The sequence below is a fragment of the Vombatus ursinus genome, unplaced genomic scaffold, assembly GCF_900497805.2.
Source record: "Vombatus ursinus unplaced genomic scaffold, bare-nosed wombat genome assembly UNPS02011334.1, whole genome shotgun sequence".
Lineage (NCBI taxonomy): Eukaryota > Metazoa > Chordata > Mammalia > Diprotodontia > Vombatidae > Vombatus > Vombatus ursinus.
Window position 1 is genome coordinate 8473139 of NW_020951112.1, and position 12612 is coordinate 8485750.

The window sequence follows — 12612 nt, forward strand, 5'->3', positions numbered from 1 at the left end:
TTTGTTGTGTTGTTTTAAGTTTTCGGTTTGGGTAAGGTTTTGGGAAGCATTATTAAACATGCCATCCTAAATAGAGAACTCTGAATCCTCACTCTGTAGAGACAAAGAAGATTTTAGTTCAAAAAGACTGCCTTAAAATGTGTTGAGAGAAATTGGCTCAAATTAATATGAAATTTATTTCTATCATTAGAAATGTCATCTTCAGTATTCATGATACTCATGTTTTTGGTGATTTTCCCCCCTTTACTGGAATATTTCCAAAGTTCATAATAGCGAGTTTTACCATAAATGAGGGTAAAACAAGTGACTCGTATAGTACTTAAGCTGTTACTTTTAAAAAAACAACAATAACAACAACAACAAAAAAACTACGAGTGGGGACTGGACCAAAAATTAGGATCAGAGAAGATCATTCTGAAGGAAGACTAATAGGATATTAACAGTTTTAAAAAGAAAAATGGAAAATATTTGGAATTTGAGGTTATTGTGAAGATGAATATGAGGTAGAATTTTGGGTGGTTGGGGGGGTTTGTAAAATTGAAGAGGTCACAGGAATTAAGTCCATTAGAATGTGAGCTCCTTTTGAAGCAGGGACTATTTTTGCCTTTCTTTGTATCTCTAGCACTTAACACAATGCCTGGCACATAGTAAGCACTTAATAAATGCTTATTACCTTGACAAAATTCAGCTAGCCAAAGTAAATATTGAGGCAAAAGAAGGTTTGGTGATCTTGGCCACTGCCTTAGTTCTCTTATCAGTTAAATTCCTAATTTCAGGGCTGGATTAGATGGTCCTTGAGGTCCTTTTTCTGTCTTTCTCTACTGCTTTGAGAATGTGGAGAACTGTCAGTCTGTAGACTTGAAAATGTTTCTCTGTCATATCTGTTTTCTCTTGCTAAGTCCCAAAAAGTATTACTCTATGTATTCTGTATTTTTAGAGGAGGGGTGGGGTAGGGGCAAAGATTCAGACTTTGTTGTTAACTATGAATCTCCAGTAGCATTTGGACTTGATGGAAAAATAAGGAAGGATCTCCATTTTCTTGAAATAAACTTATTTTTTTTCCAATTTTAAAAAACATTTTTATTTAAAGTTTTGAGTTCCAAATTCTATTCCTCCTTCTCCTTTCCCCTACCCCTCTCTGAGATAGTAAGCAAATACATGTTGTACTTGTACAATTATGTAAAATATTTCCATATTCGACATTTTGTACATAAAGACTCAAAAGAAAAATATGAAAGTGAAATCAGATGAAGAAATTAAATCTATAGTCTTATGAAAAAATGCTCTAAATCACTATTGATTAGAGAAATGCAAATTAAAACAACTCCGAGGTACTACTTTACACTTATCCAATTGACTAATATGACAAAAAAGGAAAATGATAAATGTTGGAGAAGATGTGGGAAAACTGGGATTCTAATGCATTGTTGGTGGAGTTGTGAACTGATCAACCATTCTGGAGAGCAGTTTGGAACTATGCCCAAAGAGCAATCATGTGCATGCCCTTTGATTCAGCAATGCCACTTCTAGGTCTGTATCCCAAAACGATCATAAAAAAGGAAAAAGGACCCACATATACAAAAATATTTATAGCAGTTCTTTCCATGATGGCAAAGAATTGGAAATTGAGGGGATGCCCATCATTTGGAGGAACAAGCCGTGGTATACGAATGTAATGGGATACTATTGTTCCATAAGAAATGATGAGCAGGCAGATTTCAGAAAAACCTGGAAAGACTTACATGACCAACTGATGCTGAGTGAAATAAGCAGAACCAGGAGAACATTGTACACAGTTACAGCAACATTGTGCGATGATCAACTATGACTAACTTAGCTCTTCTCAGCAGTACAATGATCTGAGACAACTCCAAAAGACACATGATGGAAAATGCTGTCCACATCCAAACAGAGAACTGTAGAGTCTGAATACAGATAGAGGCATACTATTTTCTTTCTCTTTTTTTTTCTTTCTTACGGTTTTCCCCTTTTGTTCTGATTCTTCTTTCACGATGTGACTAATGTGAAATGTGTTTTTAAAAAAAGAAAGAAAGTGAAAAATAGCATGCTTCAGTCTGTGTTCAGTCAATATTGGTTCTTTGTCTGGAGGTGGATAATATGCTTCAATAGTATGCTTCATCATTAGTCCTTTGGGATTGTTTTGGATCATTGTATTGCTGAGAACAGCTAAGTCATTCACATTTCTTCATTATACAATATTGCTGTTACCGTATACAATGTTCCTGGTTCTTCACTATGCATCAGTTCATGTAGATCTTTCCAGGTTTTTCTGAAATCATCCTGCTTATCATTTCTTATGTCTAGCACAATAATATTCCAGTACAATCAAATACCACAATTTGTTTAGCCATTCACCAATTGGTGGGTGTCCCTTTGATTTCCAATTCTTAGTCACCACAAAAAAGAACTATAGCAGTTCAAATATTTTTGTACAAATAGGTACTTTTCCCCTTTTTTGAATGTCTTTGAGATATAGACCTACCAGTGGTGTTGCTGGATCAAAAGGGATGCACAGTTTTATAGCCCTTTGGGCATAATTTTCCAATTGTTCTCCAGAATGGTTGGATCAGTTCACAACTCCACCCGCAGTGCATTAGTATCCCAGTTTTCCCAAATGCCTCCAACATCTAACATTTTCTTTTTTTGTCATATTAGCCACTCTGATAGGTGTGAAGTGGTACCTCAAAGTTGTTTTCTTTTGCATTTCTCTGATCAATAGTGATTTAGAACATGTTTTCATATGACTATAGATTGCTTTGATTTCTTTGTCTGAAAACTGCCTGTTCATATCCTTTGACCATTTATCAATTAGGGAATGAGTTGTATTTGTTTGTTTGTTTTGCTTTTTGGTGAGGCAGTTGGGGTTAAGTGACTTGCCCAGGGTCACACAGCTAATAAGTGTCAAGTGTCTGAGGTCAGATTTGAACTCAGGTCCTTCTGACTCCAAGGCTGGAGCTCTATCCACTGTGCCACCTAGCTACCCCAATGACTTGTATTTTTATAAATTTGACTCAGTTCTCTATATATTTTAGAAATGAGGCCTTTATCAGTGAGACTTGTTGCAATTTTTTCCCCCCAGTTTTCTGCTTTCCTTATATTTTGGTTGCATTGGTTTTGTTTTTGCAAAAACTTTTTAAATTTTATATAATCACCACAGTTATCTGTTTTACATTTGTAATGCTGTCTCTCTTTGGTCCTCAATTCTTCCTTTATCCATAAATCTGACATAAACTATTCTATGCTCTCTTAACTTGCTTATCCTATCACTCTTTGTGTGTAAATCATGTACCCATTTTGACTGTTTCTTGGTATACTATGAGATATTGGTCTATATCTAGTTTCTGCCATACTGTTCTCCATTTTTCCCAACAGGTTTTGTCAAATGAGTTTTTGTTCTAAAAGCGTGGATCTTTGGGTTTATCACATACTAGATGGTCATTTATTATACTGTAATTTGTACCTAATCTTTTCCACTGATCCACCACTCTATTTCTTAGCCAGTACCAGATTGTTTTGATAATTACCGAATAAGCTTATTTTTCTTTTTTTTGTTTGTTTATTTCGCATTTTCCCCCAGTTACATGTAAAAACAGTTTTTAACATTGTTTTTAAAACTTTGAATTCCAAATTCTCTCCTTTCCTCTCTCCCCACCCACTTTATTGAGAAGGCAAGCAATTCAATATATGCATATGTAGTCATAAAGCTTATTTTTTAAATGCTTCAAAGCTGTATTAAGACTTTAGTTTTGTTTTTGTTCTCTCCTTTTCCCCCACAAGGTCTCGCTCATTAGCATTCAGTCTTCATGGTGACTATGTCACTATATGCTTTTCTAGCATATTTATTCGAAATTTCTTTTACAGATTCCATATGTAATTAATTTTAGAGCATAGTATACCTGTGATTTAGTAATCACTTCCTGCCTTTTGTAGAAGTATAATGAATGATTGATTATATATAGTGCCAAAGTTTTAGTTCCATAGTAAGTGAAGTGTTCTTTAACACTAATAACTGGCATCTTGTTCTCACTGGCTACCTGTGCCCTCTGTTGTGGCTAGTTTTACAATCAGATTTCATTCCATTTTATAAGTGAACTTTGGGGTGATTGTTTCTCCATCCATAAAGATGTTCTCTGACAGGCCAGATGGCTGTGGTCTAGTGTTTTGGGTGTCAGGGTCTGAAAGACTTAGGTTTGAGTTCTGCCTCTGATACATCTTGGCGATGTGACCCTGGGCTAATCATGGCAGATTTCACTGCTTTAGGCCAGTTATGTCAAACCCAAATAGGAAAGGGCCCACTAATTTGTGCAAAGGGATCCCCAGGCTGCAATACTGAGTTAATATTAAAATGTGATAATATCTATGGTTTTTGTATTTTTATTTTATTAAATATTTCCAATTATATTTTAACCTGGTGCTGGCACATGGGAGGCATGTGGACCATGTGTTTCAGGCCCTCAGTTCTCCTGGCACAGGCGATAATATTAAAGAGAAAAGGGTGGGGGAAATTACAGACTTTTCCCTCTCCCCTCAGAATCACCATAATGAGAGGAAAAAAATGTGGAGGAAAAAAAGCCAGAGATCCAAGCTTTTCCTCCTCTCCTTCATAAACTTTGAAAGGATTAGGTCCCTGTGGTGGGTGATGGTCTCCTAATACAGGGGGTGAAGATGAACTGGAGCAGCCCCAGGAACATCCCAGCCGCAGCACAGATGCTTTTACTTCTGGTACGGTCACAGATTTCTCCCAATGAGAGGGGCTGCATCAGGGCCACAGCATGGCTATCTCCTGAACAGTCAGCAGTTCTTGATCATGAATCAGGATCATCTGGAGTAAAGTAGCTATTAGCTTCTTGAATGTAACCTGTCCTTGGATTTAGTTTGATACCAATTCTTTCTCTTAACTGCTACCCACTCACCTGCCAAAATCTTCCCCTCCTAAAGAGCCATCTCAAGGGAATTTCTCAAAATCTTTTCCACCGCCCCCCTCCCCCAGTCCTCGGGAGGGGCTGTTCCCTCTTTCCTCCATTCCAGTGAGACAGGATTACCACCAAGTCGTCTAAAGTGGGATCCCCTTTCTTCTAAGAAAGTGTACACCCACCATAATTGCATGTCAACAGTTTCACCTCCCCCCATGCTATTAGAAAGTAAAGTGCCTCCCAACAGTGCTACCTCTTGGTCTTTTAAACCCTGGAAAGAAGTTGTCTAGTCATCCTAGAGGAAAGGAAGCCTTCTAGTTGAGGGATACCTGAGCTACTTGTTCAGGGTTTGCAGAGCCCTCTGAAGTGAAGGGGCATGGGTGGTACTGAAAGGCCCCCCCCTTAGTGTAGTCAAGCTGCATTTTTCTATACACTTTTACTAGCACCCCCAAGAACTGGCCGTCAATTGCTTTCTTAACCCCATGTTTTGGAAGCTACACCCAAAATTTCCTCATTGCTCACCTTGCGAGGTGACAGGCTCTGTGATTCTTCCCCTCTATTCCCAGAGTGCCTGTTCACACTGACAGTATTTTCCCAAGACATAACTGTCCCACCTTCTTACTCAGATTTCACCAGTTGATCAGCTCATACCTGCATGGTTGAGTATTGGGCAAAAGCTAAAATCTGACATCATTTTGGTGGAACTCTACCTAAAACAAAGGATCTAATTGACCCCGAGACAAGCTGGGCATGGGGTATGGTGAACAGTGGAGGGAGTCAAATCTTTTTTTTTTTTATTGCCTCATTTTTTTATTAATTTATTTTGATTTATTAGTAATTGCTTCCATAAGCTTTTGAGTTTAAAATTTTTCTCCCTCTCCCTCCCACTCCTCCCTCCCCAAGATGTTCACAATCTGATATAGGCTATCCATACACATTCCTATTCAACATATTTTCACATTAGTGATGTTGTAAGGAAGAATTAGAACCAGTAGGAGGAAACATCAGAAAGAGGAAACAAAACAAAATAGAAGAAAAAAAATAGCAAATAGTATGCTTCGATCTGCATTCAAACTCCATTGTTCTTCTTTGTGGATAGCATTTTCCATCATGAGACCTTTGGAGATGTCTTAGATCCTTGCCCATGGCTGTTACTGTACAACGTTCTCCTGGCTCTGCTCACTTCACTCTGCATCAGACCATACAAGTCTTTCCAGGTTTTTCTGAAGTCAGCCTGCTCATCATTTCTTATAGCACAATAGTATCCCATTACATTCATATACCACAACTTGTTCAGCCACTCCCCAGTTGATGGGCATTCTTTTGATTTCTAATTCTTTGTCCCCACCAAAAGAGCAGCTGTGATTATTTTTGTACATGTGGATCTTTTTCCCATTTGTATGATGTTGTTGGGATACAGCCCTAGAAGAGCTTTTGCTGGGTCAAAGAGTATGCACATTTTTATAGTCCTTTGGACATAGTACCAAATTGCTCTCCAAAATGGTTGGATCATTTCCCAAGAGGGAGTCAAATCTTATCAAATGTATTTCCTTTAGGAATTTCATCTCCTCCCTTATAGATTCCCATTGATTGCTATTGGGACTCATCTCTGTGAGGCCAGGTGTGAATGAATAACTTCCTATATCTTTATATTATATATATATTAATCTGTAACAGTAATTTATTCATAGAATTTAATTTATAATTGTTATTTATATAATATATTAATATTATTTATATATGTAATATAATGATGTAACTTATATAGCACTTTATGGGTTAATAAGCACATTCTCACAACAGCCCTGGGAGGTAGCACTATTACTATCTCCATTTTACAGGTGAATTTCTTGGGCAGACACAGGGTGTAGTAAGTGGGGTGGGGGTGGGGGTGAGGGGAGAAGGATATGAACTCAGATCTTCCTGGCTCCAGAGCTCTATCCACTGCTCAGCCTTGCTGCCAAAAAAGGACAAGGAGCATTCTTCATTTGGAAGCTCTCATAAATTTAACTAGCTTTGTAAAAGTACATCCTTGGAGAGCTAGCCCTGCTCAGCCTATGTAAGTCAGCTGCAGAAGCTGCTCAGCCTTGACTCCATTCGACCAGGGCCCTCCAGGTCATTGCTATAGTAACTCATCAGATTTTTCTTTGAACTTCTCCTGCAATCACCCTCACGCCTTGGTGGAGAAGGTTTGTTCTCTAAGCGCCTAGAGTGACCTTTTCCCAGAAACAGTGAGAGGATGAGCCTGGAGCTTTCTTAACCAGGTGGGAGTTGCCAGATCTCTTTGCCAGAGTCTCTTCGCCTCCATTCTCATGGTTCTGATCTCAGCAGCTGCTAGAATCTCTGGGTCAGAGACGTTGGGTGGGTTCTTGGCTAGGTCCCGTTAGCCCATTACCCCCATCAGGAAAGAAGGCTTCACCCTTGAAGCCACCAGCTCCCTTATCTTTCATTGCATGTTCCCTGAAAATCGAGAGCTGTAGCTGCTGATAATATGGCCCAGTTTACTTTGAGTCTACTATGCCAGCAGACCAACTTACTACAGATTCACCAACACCAGGGAATCCTGTCTTGGGCACTTTGTTTACCCCCTGAGCAGCCTGCGATGCCTTTGGCCCGAGTTGAGAGTGTGCTTTCTGTCCCATAGAGAAGACTTCCCATATAGGATGAGGAGGGCTCTTGCCACTGTGTGCACATTCAGTGTCCCACCGTCTGATCACCCCACCCTCTTATAGCACTCTTTGTCCAGCTCACCCATGAGCCATGAGGCCATCTCATCTCATCCCCACCTGCCATAACTATGCCAAATGTCTGAGGTGGCTCTGAAGTGAGCACTAGTTCAGGTTTGATGTTGGGATGGAAAGAGACACTTGAAAGTTATCGAATAGAGAACAAAAGGAGGTTTATTTTGCCTTAACTCAACAAAGATGTACAGGAAGGATCCAGGCAAGTAGCTTCCCTTAGTTAAATTCCCCCTAGTTTCCATATGGAAATGCATTGGGTCATTAGAGTAGGATATGAATCCACCAGATTAGAAGGACTCAGGCCCAGACTCCACATGCCTGGGCTTTGTATGCCATTAGGTGACCAGGGGAGCTGGAGCCTATCAGGTCCCAAGGATAACTTTTGTATCCTTTTAGGATTCCTGTAATGTAGGATTTCTACATTTGGCCTTTGCTTTGTTGTGGTTTTATAGATCAGAATCTGTTGTAACAAATTCAAGGGAGAACTAGAAATTATTTCATTCTACCGTCCAGGTAAATACCAGTACCACAAAATACAACCAGTAATAAGACATTTACAGCTTGGATATTGGTCCTATTTGTATATGCTGGTGTTGTAAAGTCGTTGTGCTGTACTTAAGCATCACTGGATAAAACCAGTACTTCTCTAGGGCTTGCAAATCTCTGTAGAGTGAATGTTATTAGGTGCTCCATGGTTAGGAAGGGGATGGGGTGGAATAGGTGAGTATGAGGATTGAGGAAGGCAGAAATCCCAGTCCTACTGTTGGAGAAACATAGGCGTAAAAGGCAGGCATTAATTTTGAGCTGATTTTAAATGAGTTTGGTAGGAGGGAAAAAGTGAACTTCAGACTTAGTAACATGGACTTCTTTATAGGTGAATTTTTTTTTTGGTTTGTTTCCTTGGGACTTTGCTAAAAACCTGGATAAACTGTAATCTGCACAAAAATTATTGTTTCCTAGCTGCAGTGGGTATACTTGCATTGTGAATGTAAGAAAGATGCAGATAATCTCTCTCACTTTGCTGTTCTGACTCCCCGGGCACAGAAGAACTTTCTGCCCTCCTTTGGAAGGCATGTTTGCCTCCTTCTGCTTGAACCACCATGTTAATGGATCTAGGTTATAACTGTGATGTTTTCTTAAATCACTTCCTACTTCAGAGATGCATAGTTTTAAATAATTAGTTGATTTAACACCAACTGTTTGAGGAAACAGAATGAGGGTAAAGGCTTCAGAAATGGGTATCTCCAAAAGTGAATTAAAATGGTGCAGTGATAATCACATTACCTGGCATCTTCATTGCTTAGTTAATTTTGGATTATGTCCCCATTATTTTCCATTTTAGACTTCAATCTCCTCTTAAAGAATAAAAACTTATAAAAGTTGAGTTATTTTGAATACTTTTTAGCGTCTTACTATAGTGTTAACTTACAATAGGACCTGTGGAGAATTCAGCATAATCTTGATGGTCTTTAGGTGTATGGGTTTTTATCTTGGGTTAAGTTTCTTCTGATCCTTAAGATGCTTACTTTGGATTTGGTTCCATGACCTCTATAAATAATGCCTCATGATATCACACACTATTTTAAAGATAAGAAAATATATACCTCTACTTGAAATGAGGTATAAAAGTCTAATAGGCTTTATCGAAAATGAAACTCACTTTAATCTAAGTAACTTAGAAGGGAAATAAATTTGGGACAGATATATTTTATGGGAATGTGTAACATATGAGTCTTTTTTATGGCCAATAAGAACAAAGATGTGGCTTCAGAGACAGAAAAATGAATGCAAACTTGGCCTAAATATTGGTAAGAAATGTTTACATCTTAAAAGCATACTAGTAAATTATACTTTTATAAGCAAAATAAATCTGAAAATGAGGAAATGACAGTAAGTACTGTAATACTCTATTGGATTTGGAATCACCTCCAAGATACAGATGTTTCCTCCAGCAGTCTTGTCTGCCCATCCTATAGGACTCTTCCCCATACCTTGTCAAAGACCCACCCCAAGGGACACACCTAGCGTGCCGGTGCCTTGTTCTAGATATCTTAACATGAATGGGTTGTTGTCAGCTATCCCTTACTCTTTCTATACATTTTAAAAATAACTATGAGCCCGGTCCCCGCCTCCCCCCCACACACACTTTCTGTACATCCTCATTTAATCATACAAAAGCACAACATGTGTAGTGGACAGAATGTTGGATTTGGAGTTAATGGACCAGGGTTCAAATCCTGGCTGTACCACTTTGTACCTGTGTAGGAGGAATTCTTTTGGGTCCTCAGTTTCCTCATCTACAACATGAAGATGATGAATTGGGTGATCCCTTGGAGTCCTTCTGGCTTTAAATCTATGATCCTGAGAGTCACCTATCTCCCTTTTGTTAAATTATAGATGAAATGCAGAGGTTGGCTTGTGTAGTAGCTGCTAGTAACTGTTGTCTCAGAGGTGGCCAAAATGCTTAGTGGTATCTTCTCAGTCTTTTTTTTAGTAGTATTTTATTTTTTTCCAATTACGTTTAAAGATAGTTTTCAGCATTCATTTTTTAATAAGATTTTGAGTTCCAAATTTTTCTCCATTCTTCCTCCCTAAGACAGCAAACAATTTGATATAGGTTATACATGTGCAGTCATGTTAAACATATTTCCACATTAGTCATGTTCCAAAAGAATAAATAGAATGAAAGGGAAAAATCATGAAAAAAAAATTTTAAATAGTATGCTTCGATCTGCATTCAGACTCCATAGTTCTTTCTGTGGATATGGATAGTATTTCCCATCATGAGTCTTTTGGAATTGTCTTAGATCATTGCATTGTTCAGCAGAGCTAAGTCTAATGAAGTTGGTCATCATACAATGTGGCTGTTGCTGTGTACAACGTTCTCCTGGTTCTGCTCACTTCCCTCAGCATCAGCTCGTTCAAGTCTTTCCAGGTTTTTCTAAAGTCCGTCTGCTCATTTCTTATAGCACAATAGTATTTCATATTTCATATACCACGACTTGTTTAGCCATTCTCCAGTTGATAGGCATCATCTCAATTTCCAATTCTTGGCCACCACAAAAAGAGCTGCTATAAACATTTTTGTACATGTGGGTCCTTCCCCCATTTTTATGGTCTCTTTGGATACAGACCTGGTAGTGGTATTGCTGGGTCACGGGGTATGCACAGATTTATAGCCCTTTAGGCATAGTTATATTGCTCTCCAGAATGGTTGGATCAGTCTTCTCGGCCCTTTTGCAAAACCTGGCACTATTGACCATTATTCATTGCTCTGACAGGTTATTTTCCTATAGGGGAATGAGTGGGATGGTGGTATCTCAGAAGCTGGAAGGGTTCTGACTGCTGCTTCTTCCTCTTCCTGGCCCCGTGAGGTAAAGGGGTGATTGTCAAAGTTAATTCAACCTTCTTTGACACTCTTCAAAGCTGCATTCTTTCATATGGCTTCCAGAGCTATGCTGCTCTTTATGATATCCCTCACATTTGTTTGAGGATCTCTATTGTTTGTTCTTATCTCATCTGACCATTTTTTAGCTTATATTTCTAGCTGACTCAAAGTCAATTTGTTAGAAACAAAACAAATGGAGTCTTCCTTTTGATTTAGTTAGTTTTAGTGCTGCCTCTATCATTCTTCATCCTAGTCAGCCTTGTTAAAGAGATCTTGGTACTAACTTTGACTCTTCCCTCTTCTTCACTTTCCAGACCCACTTAAGTTGCAAATTTTGTCAGTTTTTGCTCTTAATGTGATCTCCTATTCCTCCCTTATTTAAGAGTCCTATCGGTATTGCCAGAGTAGAAGCCATTGTTGCTGCCAGTCTGTAAGAGCTGGTCTCACCCCCTCCAAACCTCCTGTACTACCTGTCCATCCAGAGCCCTGCTGTTAGGCATGCGTGATCATTATGTCACTCCTGCTCAAAATCCTTTAAAGACTTTATTGCTTACCAAGTAGAATTGCTTCCAAAACTCTCCTGTCTAATGGCACTACATTTCCAATACGCCCCAGTGTGTGTGTTATGTCGAAGGAAGGTTTTCCTTCCCTTAGGCCTAAATTACAATTCTCTGTAACCTCTTCTGTGCCCAAGCAGCAAACTAGGTCTTTTATGTGAGAATGGGTCCTGCAGCCAGTTCCTGAATGGAATGGTTTTGAGACCCTCTTCATCATCCTAGACATCCTTTTTCTGAACGTATTTCAGGTATCGATGTTCTCCTTAAAATGGGATACTCAGAACTGAACAGGCTATTCCAGATGTGTGGTCTGACCAGGGCTGAGTACAGTGAGATAATCCTCTCTAATCACTTCGGCCTGTGTGGTTCAATTCTAATAGACAGCTCAGGCTTATATAGATGAGCATTATTCTTTCCCTCATTCTCCTTCATCTGCATTGTGTTAGGACTTCAGCACATGCTTCCACCCCTCTCCAAATGCACTTCCTTCCTCCTCCTCCTCGGCTTTGAGATCCATGTTGGCATGGGAGAAACCACCCTCCCCCCCTCCATAACCCTTCCTCTGAAAGTACATGGGTACTTTCTGTGCTACGTGATCAGACTCCCCTTCAGATCCCTGGGGTGCTGTATATGAAGGTCTTAGGAAATAGTTAATGAATTACCAGTTTATTAAAGTGGAGTTTGATACTTTATCTTTATTCTAGATTTTATTGTCCTTTTGAACTGCTGTCTCCTTTCTTAGTAGTAGGCATCTGACAGGTTTAGAGAAGCTCTCTATGGTTCTTAAATTTTATTGATTCCTCTTGCCTTACATCACAGTCGTTTTCTGAATAGAACCTTCTTCCTCTCTCTTCTCTCTGCTCTCCTCCGCTCCCCCCCCCACTTCCCCCCAGCTGTAAAACCTTCCTTGTAACAAATGAAAACAGGGATGAGGCCACAACCCAACTGGCCCAGTGGCTGTGTCCTTCCTCGAATGCTGTGTGTTCTGCCTC

At 39.3% G+C, this 12612-nt stretch overlaps 1 protein-coding gene across 2 annotated transcripts in view; it reads left to right on the forward strand.

The window, feature by feature from the left end:
* Window positions 1–12612, forward strand: part of USP44 (ubiquitin specific peptidase 44) — a 42648-nt gene that overhangs the window by 20215 nt on the left and 9821 nt on the right. The gene's annotated exons all lie outside the window — the stretch shown is intronic.